This window comes from Leptodactylus fuscus, chromosome 2 (genome assembly GCF_031893055.1).
Source record: "Leptodactylus fuscus isolate aLepFus1 chromosome 2, aLepFus1.hap2, whole genome shotgun sequence".
NCBI lineage: Eukaryota > Metazoa > Chordata > Amphibia > Anura > Leptodactylidae > Leptodactylus > Leptodactylus fuscus.
The window spans coordinates 271219666-271234713 of record NC_134266.1 but is presented as its reverse complement, the minus strand read 5'-3'; positions in this window follow the sequence as shown (position 1 = coordinate 271234713).

Here is a 15048-nt window from a genome sequence, read left to right as displayed (position 1 = left end):
CTATCTATCTATCTATCTATCTATATCCTATCTATCTATCTATCTATCTATCTATCTCCGATCTATCTATCTATCTCCTATCAATCTATCTATCTATCTCCTATCTATCTATCTATCTATCTATCTATCTCCTATCTATCTATCTATCTATCTATCTATCTATCTATATCCTATCTATCTATCTATCTCCTATCTATCTATCTATCTATCTATCTTCTATCTTCTCTCTATCTATCTATCTATCTATCTATATCCTATCTATCTATCTATCTATCTATCTATATATCTATCTCCAATCTATCTATCTATCTATCTCCTATCAATCTATCTATCTATCTATCTATCTATCTATCTATCTCCTATCTATCTATCTATCTATCTATCTATCTATCTCCTATCTATCTATCTATCTATCTCCTATCTATCTATCTCCTATCTATCTATCTATCTATCTATCTATCTCCTATCTATCTATCTATCTATCTATCTATCTATCTATATATCAATCTATCTATCTATTTATCTATCTATTATCTCCTATCTATCTATCTATCTATCTATCTATCTATCTATCTATCTATCTATCTCCTATCTATCTATCTCCTATCTATCTATCTATCTATCTATCTCCTATCTATCTATCTATCTATCTATATATCAATCTATCTATCTCCTATCTATCTATCTATCTATCTATCTATCTATATATCAATCTATCTATCTATTTATCTATCTATTATCTCCTATCTATCTATCTATCTATCTATCTATCTATCTATCTCCTATCTATCTATCTATCTATCTATCTCCTATCTATCTATCTATCTATCTATCTCCTATCTATCTATCTATCTATCTATCATCGCTCCCTCGCTCTGGGCTCACATCTCTTCTCTATACCCGCTGTGTATTTCTTTCTTGCTTTACTCTATTATTTATTTAAGCTTATGTTATTACCACTATGTTTATTCTTACAATATTATTATTACATTGCATTATGTTACTGTATTATTTATTGAAGCCGGTGTCACTACTATGTTTATTTTTACAATGATATTAATATATTTTATTATTTTATTATATTATGTATTTAATCTTATCTTATTACTATTGTTTACTTTTTACATTCCTATTATATTTTATTATCTTACCCTATTTTTTTTTTTATTTATCAGCATTATTACACTGTAACTCTTGCACAGGAATATTCCACAAGGAGAACTGTATTATAAAGCAATGTTCACACATTATGTACCCGTCAGGATTTGGTGCTAGATTCTGGCAGTACATATAGTACATCCCATTTATAGGTTCCAGAAACAATCCTATGGAATAATGAACCCCCTGCGGATGATAAAATCGGCGGCACGTCCTGTATTACCTCGGATGCCGGACACAAAACCTGAGGATTAGTTTTGTTACATTACAATGAGGACGATCCATGGGGTGGATTTGTGGTAGAAATCCAAGATTCGGCTTTGAATTTTTGCTACGGATTTGCTCAAAAAATCTAAATTGGGTTCAGTCCCATGTGAACAAACTCTTACAGTTCCAACGGTGCCGCTATCAGCGCATACAGTATAGCATGCTGTAATATTATGTACAGTACTGTGCAAAGGTTCTAGGCAGGTGTGGAAAAATGTTGCAGAGTAAGGCGGCGTACAGAACAAGAAGGGTTAATAGTTTATTTTTGTCAATTAACAAAATGAAGAAAAAAAGAAATGTCAATCCCATCAATATTTGGTGTGACCTTTGCCCTTTGGAGGAGGAGTCCTGGAAGTGATGATAGGGACCCTACAGATATAGTGCTGATCTCAACATCATCCAGTCTGCCTGGTATAACATGAAGAGACAGACTGATTGGAGCAAGCCTATATCTGCAGAAGATCTGCGCTTAGTTCTCCAAGATCTCTCTCATATACTCTCATAATTTTTTTTTCTTTTTCTGCTCTCTTATCTCACATCTCTGTCTCTTTACTCTCTCTTCTATATCTCTCGCCTCTCTCACATATCTCTCCTCTCACACATATCTTTCATATCTCTCTCCTCTCTCACATATCTCTCATATCTCTCTCCTCTCTCTCATATCTCTCTCCTTTCTCTCATATCTATCTCCTCTCTCTCATATGTCTCATATCTCTCTCCTCTCTCTCATATCTCTCTCCTCTCTCTCATCTCTCTCTTATCTCTCTCCTCTCATATCTCTCCTCTCTCACATATCTCTCATATCTCTCTGCTCTCTCTAATATTTCTCTCCTCTCTCACATATCTCTCATATCTCTCTCCTCTCTCACATATCTCTCATATCTCTCTGCTCACTCTAATATTTCTCTCCTCTCTCACATATCTCTCATATCTCTCTCCTCTCTCTCATCTCTCTCTCTTATCTCTCTCCTCTCATATCTCTCCTCTCTCACATATCTCTCATATCTCTCTGCTCTCTCTAATATTTCTCTCCTCTCTCACATATCTCTCATATCTCTCTCCTCTCTCTCATATCTCTCCTCTCTCTCATATCTCTCTCTTATCTCTGTCTTTTATTTCTCTCCTCTCATATATCTCTCATATCTCTCCTCTCTCTTATCTCTCTCCTCTCTTATCTCTCTCTTCTCTTCTCTCTCATATCTCTCTTATCTCTCTCATATTTTCTCATATCTCTCATCTCTATCATCTCTCTTATCTCACACATCTGTCATATCTATCTCATCTCATATAACTCTCAGAACTATATACTGTTAACCCTTAATGCTGTAAGACAAGCTGATAGGGGGGTCCAGGGACCCTATTACCCCAGTAGGTGGGAGTTCAGACATCTATATCCTATCCTGACACGCGCAGTCGATACCTATGGTCGGTAAACACTGATAACATGCTCTTAGCTTCCCAGATTTGGGTAACGATGGTAACTGACCCTTGAGTGTATATCTATACAATACTTACTCTTTAAAAATCCTACTAATATTAGAAATGTGAAAGTTTGGATGTTGTGCTAATTGCACTTTGCTGGTAAAGCCAGGGCTATTATCTCTCTATGTAAACACGCAGATAACACTGAGTCCATTCTTATTATCTGATCTGCATAAGTGTTCTGTTCAACCAGAGGGGGGGGGGGGGAGACAAATACACTCTAGGCAGTGCTGAGACACCCCTTTAATCCAAATTGGTAATTTCCCAATTTTAAACATGCCGGGAAATACAAATACTAATTTGTTGCAAAATTCTCAAAAAACAAGAACTATGAAGGAAGCAAACGCCGGAGCAGATGGATCATCAACACCAACAATACGCTCATTATATGGCGTCCCAGCGAGCTGCTGAGTTGCCAGAACAATCACAGGCACGGTTCGAGGAACAAATTCAGCAACAGGACAGCTTGAGAGCTGCCGAAACGCCGGAGCAGGAGGATCATAGACAGCAGCAATTTGCTGAATATAGGCGGATCATCGATGCCAACAACACGCAGACAAAGTCACGGGCGGAGGCTAGTAAATCAATAAAGGACCCTGGATTCTCTTTAGAATTGTTTTCAGGGTCATAGGCAGCAGTAGACTGGAGTTGACACATTGAGGAATTTGCTAGACTTGTCTCTGTGCAGGGGAGAGGAGGTAGATAAACTGTGACAGCATCTATTGTCAGTAGTTGTTACAATGATGGTGCAGTGGTGTTATCTATAGAGGTGTTATCTACTAATGTAATCTTGTCTGTGATGTAAATGAGGTGACAGCAGCAAAAGAAAACCTCTATAGAATTGGCAAGTATCAGTCTATTATCATTAGGTTTAGTGGCCAGAGTGAAAGTTGCAGGTTTTGTTAGATAAGGATACGGAAAAAGTAAAAAAAAATACATATATATATCTCGTCAAAAATGCTCAAAAAATGCATTTGCTGCTTGTCCAGTCGATGCAGGAGTCCAATATATTACCACAATAAAATACAGTACAAAGTATCATCCTCTGACAACCACTTACCTCTTACTGGTCTTCTTCCAGTTGTCAGATTGTCAGCATTGACTTTTCATGCAATTAACATGCAAATAATTAACAGGAAATGAATAGATAATTGCAGACCCCCGAATGGTCAGTGACCTGCAGCAGGCGCTGCTCTACTGGCCAAGGCTGGCATGGACTGGCACTGCCATGAGATGTGCAGTTGTGCCCGGGGACTGGCAGGAGGTCACATGATACTCCAATTATTTGATGTCTTGGATGAAACTTTCCAGCGGTTTAATCATTTCTAATACCGAGGAGACTTGGTAGATTTGGTAGAAGCTGCTGATGGGAACATCTTACATGTGAGTCTCCAAAGCTGAGCTGTTGGTTTAGGAGAATAATAAAAGTTTCCATCATTCTAGGCTTCATTTTAGGTTCACAATTATGGGCTGATTAATGTCTTACTAGCGCTTTATAGTGGTCAGAGCCCCATTCTCCTGATACAGAGATCCAAATCCCCAGCATAGATAGTAACAGGGGAGCTTAAAGGGAGTAACATGGTAAAATTCTGTCTGCAGCCACCACTAGGGGGAGCTCAGGGGGTGTAACATAGTAATATTCTGTCTGCAGCCACCACTAGGGAGAGCTCAGGGGGAGTAACATGGTAATATTCTGTCTGCAGCCACCACTAGGGGGAGCTCAGGGGGAGTAACATGGTAAAATTCTGCCTGCAGCCACCACTAGGGGGAGCTCATGGAACATGGAAGCCTGTCTGCAGCCACCACTAGAGGAGCTCAGGGGGAGTAACATGGTAATATTCTGCCTGCAGCCACCACTAGGGGGAGCTCAGGGGGTGTAACATAGTAATATTCTGTCTGCAGCCACCACTAGGGAGAGCTCAGGGGGAGTAACATGGTAATATTCTGTCTTCAGCCACCACTAGGGGGAGCTCAGGGGGAGTAACATGGTAATATTCTGTCTGCAGCCACCACTAGGGGGAGCTCAGGGGGTGTAACATAGTAATATTCTGTCTGCAGCCACCACTAGGGGGAGCTCAGGGGGAGTAACATGGTAATATTCTGTCTTCAGCCACCACTAGGGGGAGCTCAGGGGGAGTAACATGGTAATATTCTGTCTGCAGCCACCACTAGGGGGAGCTCAGGGGGTGTAACATGGTAATATTATACATACCTCCATGTCCAATATAAAACGTTGTATAGTGCCCCCTCTGTCCGTTCGCTGGCCGTCCTCTCTCCCTCAGTCTTGGGGTCAGGCTGGTGATCTGATTAGAGGCTCCGCCAGATGTCAGACTCCCTCCATAAGCTCGGATTCCTCCTTTTACATGATCTTGGCCGGGGATGATTGTTTTTCTCCTTAGGCCGATGAAGAGATAATACTTCCTTAACCCCTTCCTAGCTGGTTAGGGTAAAGGCAAGAAAACTAGGGCGATGGCCAGATGTCGCCGGTCAAGGCAGCAAAAGCTTTACCGTAGTGTATGGTGTTGTGTGTTCATAGACAGTTCAGGGTGAAGAACAGATCAGCCATCCATCTATAGAGAGTATAGCATGGGGGAGGGGTCACCTGCTCAGAACCAGAGGGCGCTGTACTCGGCCACCATCTTCTCTGTCTCTGGATTCTGCCTACATCTTGTTCCTGGTACTTGTAGCTTGGACCCCTTGGTTTTGTTCTTTCCCTGCTTTTGGTTATGGTCTTGGACCACCAGCATCTCCCCACACCCCACTATGGACTCCTCTCCTTCCCCTGCCATGGTCCTCTGCTGCTTCCTCTCCTGATGGTCACCTCCACATTGTTATTGCCTCTTCTGCATGCATCCGGAAGGTCAGCACACCCTGTAAAGTGTCCCCAGGCACTATCTTTAGTTCCCTGGTATTTTAGGCATCTTCTTCCACAAGAAGGTGCCTGAGCAATAAGGTTCCTAGCTTGTTAGGGTCCTGGGAAGGTTTTTACTATACTGTGTGTTACCTGTATACTGACCTTTGCTTGTTTACTGAACTTAGAATCTATCCCACCTGCCCTGACCTTTCCCAGTTTACTGATCTCAGAACCCGCCCCACCTGCCCTAACCTCTGCTTGTGTACTGAACTCTGAACCTATTCCACCTGCACCAACTTCTGCCTGTTTACTGAGCTCAGAATCTGTCCTGCCTTACCTAACTTCTGCCTATTTACTGAACTCAGAACCTGTCCCACCTGCCCTGACCTCTACCTGTTTACTGAACTCAGAACATGTCCTGCCTTACCTGACCTCTACCTGTTTACTGAACTCAGAATCTGTCCCACCTGCCCTGACCTCTGCCTGTTTACTGAACTCAGAACATGTCCTGCCTTACCTGACCTCTGCCTGTTTACTGAACTCAGAACCTGTCCCACCTGGCCTGACCTCTGTCTGTTTACTGAACTCAGAACCTGTCCCACCTGCCCTGACCTCTACCTGTTTACTGAACTCAGAACCTGTCCCACCTGCCCTGACCTCTACCTGTTTACTGAACTCAGAACCTGTCCCACCTGCCCTGACCTCTACCTGTTTACTGAACTCAGAACCTGTCCCACCTGCCCTGACCTCTACCTGTTTACTGAACTCAGAACCTGTCCCACCTGCCCTGACCTCTACCTGTTTACTGAACTCAGAACCTGTCCCACCTGCCCTGACCTCTACCTGTTTACTGAACTCAGAACATGTCCCACCTGTCCTGACCTCTACCTGTTTACTGAACTCAGAACATGTCCTGCCTTACCTGACCTCTACCTGTTTACTGAACTCAGAATCTGTCCCACCTGCCCTGACCTCTGCCTGTTTACTGAACTCAGAGCATGTCCTGCCTTACCTGACCTCTGCCTGTTTACTGAACTCAGAACCTGTCCCACCTGGCCTGACCTCTGTCTGTTTACTGAACTCAGAACCTGTCCCACCTGCACCAACTTCTGCCTGTTTACTGAGCTCAGAATCTGTCCTGCCTTACCTAACTTCTGCCTATTTACTGAACTCAGAACCTGTCCCACCTGCCCTGACCTCTACCTGTTTACTGAACTCAGAACATGTCCTGCCTTACCTGACCTCTACCTGTTTACTGAACTCAGAATCTGTCCCACCTGCCCTGACCTCTGCCTGTTTACTGAACTCAGAACATGTCCTACCTGCCCTGACCTCTACCTGTTTACTGAACTCAGAACATGTCCTGCCTTACCTGACCTCTACCTGTTTACTGAACTCAGAATCTGTCCCACCTGCCCTGACCTCTGCCTGTTTACTGAACTCAGAACATGTCCTGCCTTACCTGACCTCTGCCTGTTTACTGAACTCAGAACCTGTCCCACCTGGCCTGACCTCTGTCTGTTTACTGAACTCAGAACCTGTCCCACTTGCCCTGACCTCTACCTGTTTACTGAACTCAGAACCTGTCCCACCTGCCCTGACCTCTACCTGTTTACTGAACTCAGAACCTGTCCCACCTGGCCTGACCTCTACCTGTTTACTGAACTCAGAACCTGTCCCACCTACCCTGACCTCTACCTGTTTACTGAACTCAGAACCTGTCCCACCTGCCCTGACCTCTGCCTGTTTACTGAACTCAGAACTTGTCCCACCTGGCCTGACCTCTGTCTGTTTACTCAACTCAGAACCTGTCCCACCTGCCCTGACCTCTACCTGTTTACTGAACTCAGAACCTGTCCCACCTGCCCTGACCTCTACCTGTTTACTGAACTCAGAACCTGTCCCACCTGCCCTGACCTCTACTTGTTTACTGAACTCAGAACCTGTCCCACCTGCCCTGACCTCTACCTGTTTACTGAACTCAGAACCTGTCCCACCTGCCCTGACCTCTACCTGTTTACTGAACTCAGAACCTGTCCCACCTGCCCTGACCTCTACCTGTTTACTGAACTCAGAACCTGTCCCACCTGCCCTGACCTCTACCTGTTTACTGAACTCAGAACCTGTCCCACCTGGCCTGACCTCTACCTGTTTACTGAACTCAGAACCTGTCCCACCTGCCCTGACCTCTACCTGTTTACTGAACTCAGAACCTGTCCCACCTGCCCTGACCTCTACCTGTTTACTGAACTCAGAACCTGTCCCACCTGCCCTGACCTCTACCTGTTTACTGAACTCAGAACCTGTCCCACCTGCCCTGACCTCTACCTGTTTACTGAACTCAGAACCTGTCCCACCTGCCCTGACCTCTAACTGTTTACTGAACTCAGAACCTGTCCCACCTGCCCTGACCTCTGCCTGTTTACTGAACTCAGAACCTGTCCCACCTGGCCTGACCTCTATCTGTTTACTGAACTCAGAACCTGTCCCACCTGCCCTGACCTCTGCCTGTTTACTGAACTCAGAACCTGTCCCACCTTCCTGACCTCTACCTGTTTACTGAACTCAGAACCTGTCCTGTTTGCCTTGACCTCTGTTTGTTCACTGTGTTGACCAGCGCCTGAATATCTTTACACACAAACTCTGACCTCAGCCTGCTGACTACATCAGTACCTGTCCCTTTGGTGCCACATTCTGGCATCTGTTGATCCACATGGGTCAGTCGTTACTGAAGTGAGACTCTTCCTAAAGGTAGTGCCCTGCTGGTTCCCTGCAGAGAAGACCAGATCCCTGTATGGGGGTTTATAGCATCAATACCAACTTAGACAACACCATCAGGAATAGCCCCAAGTCATATCAGTTCAGTGGCACAGTGGACACACACTTGTTACGTTACAATTTACACCTTCATTTCATCCTTTGCATTGTTGCGTGCTGCTCCTCTAGTACTGCCTCCTGGTTTCATTTTCAATTCTGCGCCCCGCTGGACATCCCTATGGCACTGTAACCTGGGAATCCCACCATGAATGTCCATACCACCCTTCACGAATCCTAGAACGGAGAACAGGAAGATTCCCTAGATTCTGCTCCCCTATTTATCCAATTCTAGGTCTCAGGTAGGGAAAAGATAATATCGCCATACAGTGCCCAAAACAAGTCCAAATATTTTATACTTATATCATACTGCCATATAATTCCCATATAATATTGCAATGCCCAAATAATGCCACCAAAGAAAAACTGGACAGGACAACAATAATGTGTATATATGCCAGTATCATACAAATAATACCGCCAAACAGTCACAGAATAATACTACCGCAATAACAGCTATATAGGACTAAAATAATAATTCCATATAGTGCCTATATAGTGGCATCATACCCTTGCAGATTTGTAGACTTCATGGTAGAGGCCGCACCCCTTTTGCCCTGGAATTACCCCAATTCTCAGGATGAGTGGGTGTCCTAGGGCCCAAAAATTTTTGTCAAATTTTACCAAAATTTGAGTTGTATTTGGGATAACATCTTATTTTGTAAGTAAGATGTGACCGGTGTAATACATGTGAAATTGTACAAATTGTACGGTATTTTTTTTATAATAACTTGCTGACAAATGGAACATTCTGCGCTCAGACATTACATCGTCCCTCTAATTGACCCTAAAATATAAAACAGGATGATTTATCCCTTAGGGTTTAAGGCCTGGAACTGGTTAAATGTGAATCCCAGGGCGGTGTAAGATAATGGCGGTGCCACGTGCGCACTTTTTGCAGTACACGATGGAACACTTTGCTCCTTAATAGATTCTTTCTCTTTTCTCCGGATATAATGAGTGTCCTGGGAGCGAATCTTTCCACGGGATGTGATTCAATTATACCGCCACGATCACTCTGTGCACCTCCCATCAACAACTTGTTAAGAACACTTAGAAGCTGATGTCCTCATTACAACAACACTCCGGGATCACATCCATTGACTTATCACAAATTGCCACAGAATCGGAATTTCCAGTAGTTTTCCCAAAACTTTTTAAGCTCCTCCCCCCCCTTCCCCAAAGAATCCCAGAAATTCCCATTATTGGGCCCCCTTTCGAAGTTCCTTATGTGGGGAAATCTTTTAAAAACTCCGGTCTATAACTGGGCTGCTATAGCCAACACTTGCACTTTTTGCATATGTGAGTCCAAGGGACTCCTCATGTCATGCTGGATCCACCCTAGACCACCAGGGATCCTATCATTAAAATGCAATTTTTTTGTGACTAACACGTAGGAATAGCCTTAAGAAAGTCTATTCTTCTCCTACCTTTAGATATCTTCTCCGCGTCGCCGTTCAGTAGAAATTCCAGTTTTCTTCGGTATGCAAATGAGTTCTCTCGCAGCACTGGGGGCGGTCCTCAGCGTTCAAACAGCACAGGGGGCGTCCGCAATGCTGTGAGAGAACTCTCCAGTGCCGTCTCTATCTTCGCCTGGAACGGCCTTTTCACACGTCTTCTTCCAGCGCATGCGCAAGTCGGCTCTGCTGTCGGGCCTCAGGCAGAGCCGACTGCGCATGACCACCTGGTGTAAGCAGCCATTTTCTTGTGTGGCCACAAGAAAATGGCCGCTTACACTAGGTGGTCATGCGCAGTCGGCTCTGCCTGAGGCCCGACAGCAGAGCTGACTTGTGCATGCGTAGGAGTTTCACTCCAGCTCCGGAAGAAGACGCGTGAAGGACCCGTTCCTGAAGAAGATGGAAGCGGCGCTGGAGAGTTCAGCAGCATTGGGGATGCCCCCTGTGCTGTTTGAGCGCTGAGGACCGCCCCCAGTGCTGCAAGAGACCTCATTTGCATACCAAAGAAAATCAGAATTTCTACCAAACGGCGGCGCGGAGAAGACATCTAAAGGTAGAAGAAGAATAGACTTTCTTAAGGCTATTCCGATGTGTTAGTCACAAAAAATTGCATTTTAATCATAGGATCCCTTTAACTCAATCTAGACTACTACATCATGTTAAAGGGATGTCTCACAACAACAATCCCCATGTATATGTCCCCATAATAAGGAGTTTGTAAGCAAGAGATTACTCCATTTAGGACCCTCATCTATCTGAAAAAACTGAGGCCCGTGTACTACATGGTGGATGTGACTTGACAGTTATTTTGCCGCTGTATGTCAGCATTATTTACTCACTATATGGCATTAAAATTTCTGTATGATATGGTTTTGTTATATATGCATTGTAATATTACGTAGGCATATGATGACGATATTATTTATATATTGTAAGAAACTGTTATTTGGCCACTGTATGTCAGCACTATTTATTCACTACATAGCATCATAACTTTGGTATGGCCTGCTTGTGTTCTATATGTATATTATTATGTAGGTACATGATGGCCATATTATTTACAGTCCTATGAAAAAGTTTGGGCACCCCTATTAATCTTAATCATTTTTAGTTCTAAATATTTTGGTGTTTATAACAGCCATTTCAGTTTGATATACACTCACCGGCCACTTTATTAGGTACACCTGTCCAACTGCTCGTTAACACTTAATTTCTAATCAGCTAATCACATGGCGGCAACTCAGTGCATTTAGGCATGTAGACATGGTCAAGACAATCTCCTGCAGTTCAAACCGAGCATCAGTCTGGGGAAGAAAGGTGATTTGAGTGCCTTTGAACGTGGCATGGTTGTTGGTGCCAGAAGGGCTGGTCTGAGTATTTCAGAAACTGCTGATCTACTGGGATTTTCACGCACAACCATCTCTAGGGTTTACAGAGAATGGTCCGAAAAAGAAAAAACATCCAGTGAGTGGCAGTTCTGTGGGCGGAAATGCGTTGTTGATGCCAGAGGTCAGAGGAGAATGGCCAGACTGGTTCGAGCTGATAGAAAGGCAACAGTGACTCAAATAGCCACCCGTTACAACCAAGGTAGCCAGAAGAGCATCTCTGAACGCCGCACAGTACGTCCAACTTTGAGGCTACAGATGGGCTACAGCAGCAGAAGACCACACCGGGTGCCACTCCTTTCAGCTAAGAACAGGAAACTGAGGCTACAATTTGCACAAGCTCATCGAAATTGGACAATTGAAGATTGGAAAAACGTTACCTGGTCTGATGAGTCTCGATTTCTGCTGCGACATTCGGATGGTAGGGTCAGAATTTGGCGTCAACAACATGAAAGCATGGATCCATCCTGCCTTGTATCGGTAACGGTTCAGGCTGGTGGTGGTGGTGTCATGGTGTGGGGCATATTTTCTTGGCACTCTTTGGGCCCCTTGGTACCAATTGAGCATCGTTGCAACGCCAAAGCCTACCTGAGTATTGTTGCTGACCATGTCCATCCCTTTATGACCACAATGTACCCAACATCTGATGGCTACTTTCAGCAGGATAATGCAATGCCATGTCATAAAGCTGGAATCATCTCAGACTGGTTTCTTGAACATGACAATGAGTTCACTGTACTCCAATGGCCTCCACAGTCACCAGATCTCAATCCAATAGAGGAGCATCTTTGGGATGTGGTGGAACGGGAGATTCGCATCATGGATGTGCAGCCGACAAATCTGCGACTGCAACTGTGTGATGCCATCATGTCAATATGGACCAACATCTCTGAGGAATGCTTCCAGCACCTTGTTGTATCTATGCCACGAAGAATTGAGGCAGTTCTGAAGGCAAAAGGGGGTCCAACCCGTTACTAGCATGGTGTACCTAATAAAGTGGCCGGTGAGTGTATCTAATAACTGATGGACACAGTAATATTTCAGGATTGAAATGAGGTTTATTGTACTAACAGAAAATGTGCAATATGCATTAAACCAAAATTTGACCGATGCAAAAGTATGGGCACCTCAACAGAAAAGTGACATTAATATTTAGTAGATCCTCCTTTTGCAAAGATAACAGCCTCTAGTCGCTTCCTGTAGCTTTTAATCAGTTCCTGGATCCTGGATAAAGGTATTTTGGACAAACAATTCAAGTTCAGTTAAGTTAGATGGTCGCCGAGCATGGACAGCCCGCTTCCAATCATCCCACAGATGTTCAATGATATTCAGGTCTGGGGACTGGGATGGCCATTCCAGAACATTGTAATTGTTCCTCTGCATGAATGCCTGAGGATTTGGAGCGGTGTTTTGGATCATTGTCTTGCTGAAATATCCATCCCCGGCGTAACTTCAACTTCGTCACTGATTCTTGAACATTATTCTCAAGAATCTGCTGATACTGAGTGGAATCCATGCGACTCTCAACTTTAACAAGATTCCTGATGCCGGCATTGGCCACACAGCCCCAAAGCATGATGGAACCTCCACCAAATTTTACAGTGGATAGCATGTGTTTTTCTTGGAATGCTGTTTCTTTTTGGACGCCATGCATAACACCTTTTTTTATAACCAAACAACTCAATTTTTGTTTCCAAAATGAAGCTGCCTTCTCCAAATGTGCTTTTTCATACCTCAGGCAACTCTATTTGTGGCGTACGTGCAGAAACGGCTTCTTTCTCATCACTCTCCCATACAGCTTCTATTTGTGCAAAGTGCGCTGTATAGTTGACCGATGCACAGTGACACCATCTGCAGCAAGATGATGCTGCAGCTCTTTGGAGGTGGTCTGTGGATTGTCCTTGACTGTTCTCACCATTCTTCTTCTCTGCCTTTCTGATATTTTTCTTGGCCTGCCACTTCTGGGCTTAACAAGAACTGTCCCTGTGGTCTTCCATTTCCTTACTATGTTCCTCACAGTGGAAACTGACAGGTTAAATCTCTGAGACAACTTTTTGTATCCTTCCCCTGAACAACTATGTTGAACAATCTTTGTTTTCAGATCATTTGAGAGTTGTTTTGAGTAGCCCATGATGCCACTCTTCAGAGGAGATTCAAATAGGAGATCAACTTGCAATTGGCCACCTTAAATACCTTTTCTTATGGTTGGATACATCTGGCTATGAAGTTCAAAGCTCACTGAGGTTACAAAACCAATTTTGTGCTTCAGTAAGTCAGTAAAAAGTAGTTAGGGGAATTCAAATCAATAAAATGATAAGGGTGCCCATACTTTTGCACCGGTCAAATTTTGGTTTAATGCATATTGCACATTTTCTGTTAGTACAATAAACCTCATTTCAATCCTGAAATATTACTGTGTCCATCAGTTATTAGACATATCAAACTGAAATGGCTGTTGCAAACACCAAAATATTTAGAACAAAAAATGATTAAGATTAATAGGGGTGCCCAAACTTTTTCATAGGACTGTATATATTGTAGGAAACTATTATTTGGCCACTGTGTGTCAGTATTATATGAGCACTATATGGCGTACTGGGGAATTTTATTATACCATTATTTGGACACTGTAGGGTATAGTATTGCGCAATGTTAGATGTTGCGATGTAGTTTATGTATTATTGTATAGCTATGTTATCCGGGCCGTATGCCTATATATGAACCAAACTATTGGAGTCATATAATAATAACATATGATGGTAATAGTATACCATTATATTACTGGTACGCTGGTATGTGGGCATAGTATGGCAATATTATTTAGATAATGTATGAAATTATTATTTGGGCACCGTACAATGTTGTATTGTTAGGTGAGCACAGTATGGGGATATTATTTATACCGTTTATTCACTTCTTATTGTCTCTCTGTCGGTATTATGTCAGCACTTTATGGTATATTTAGTCATGTTTTATCCTTTTGGTAGTATATTGTATATGACTGGGCACATTATGGCGGTATTATTTAGATACTGCTATTGGGACAATATGATGATAGTGTACTATAAGTTGGACAGTGTTATGTCACTGTAGTTAATTCCTATTTTAATGATTTTGACCACTGTGCGGCACAGTTTGGTCACACAATGGCGGTGGTATTTATACCAGTCCTGTTTACGTATATTTTTTCATCCTAGAAGTTTCTTTAGCTTTTGAGTGGTCAGACTAGACTGCGACCAGACAAGACGGCGAGTTCGGAGTCATCGTAGCGGTATACATTTAAAGGTATTGTGCGTATCTTTTTCTCTCCTTGTGGGAAAGTGTCTGTGGCGATTAAATCCTCCCACCTGACCTATATCTCATAAGCTGATAATATTAATCCGCTCAGCGTGATTACTCCCAAGTCCTATTCTCCACAATATTCAGATCTGTATCATCAGCAAACACAATCTGCCACGTTCCTCCCCTACAAATATTTACCCCCTGGGGTAATTATCGGACGCCGTTACTGCCAACGCCATGGGCTGAGTTACGTATTTGATATAGGACGAGTAGTACCGGGCAAATATTG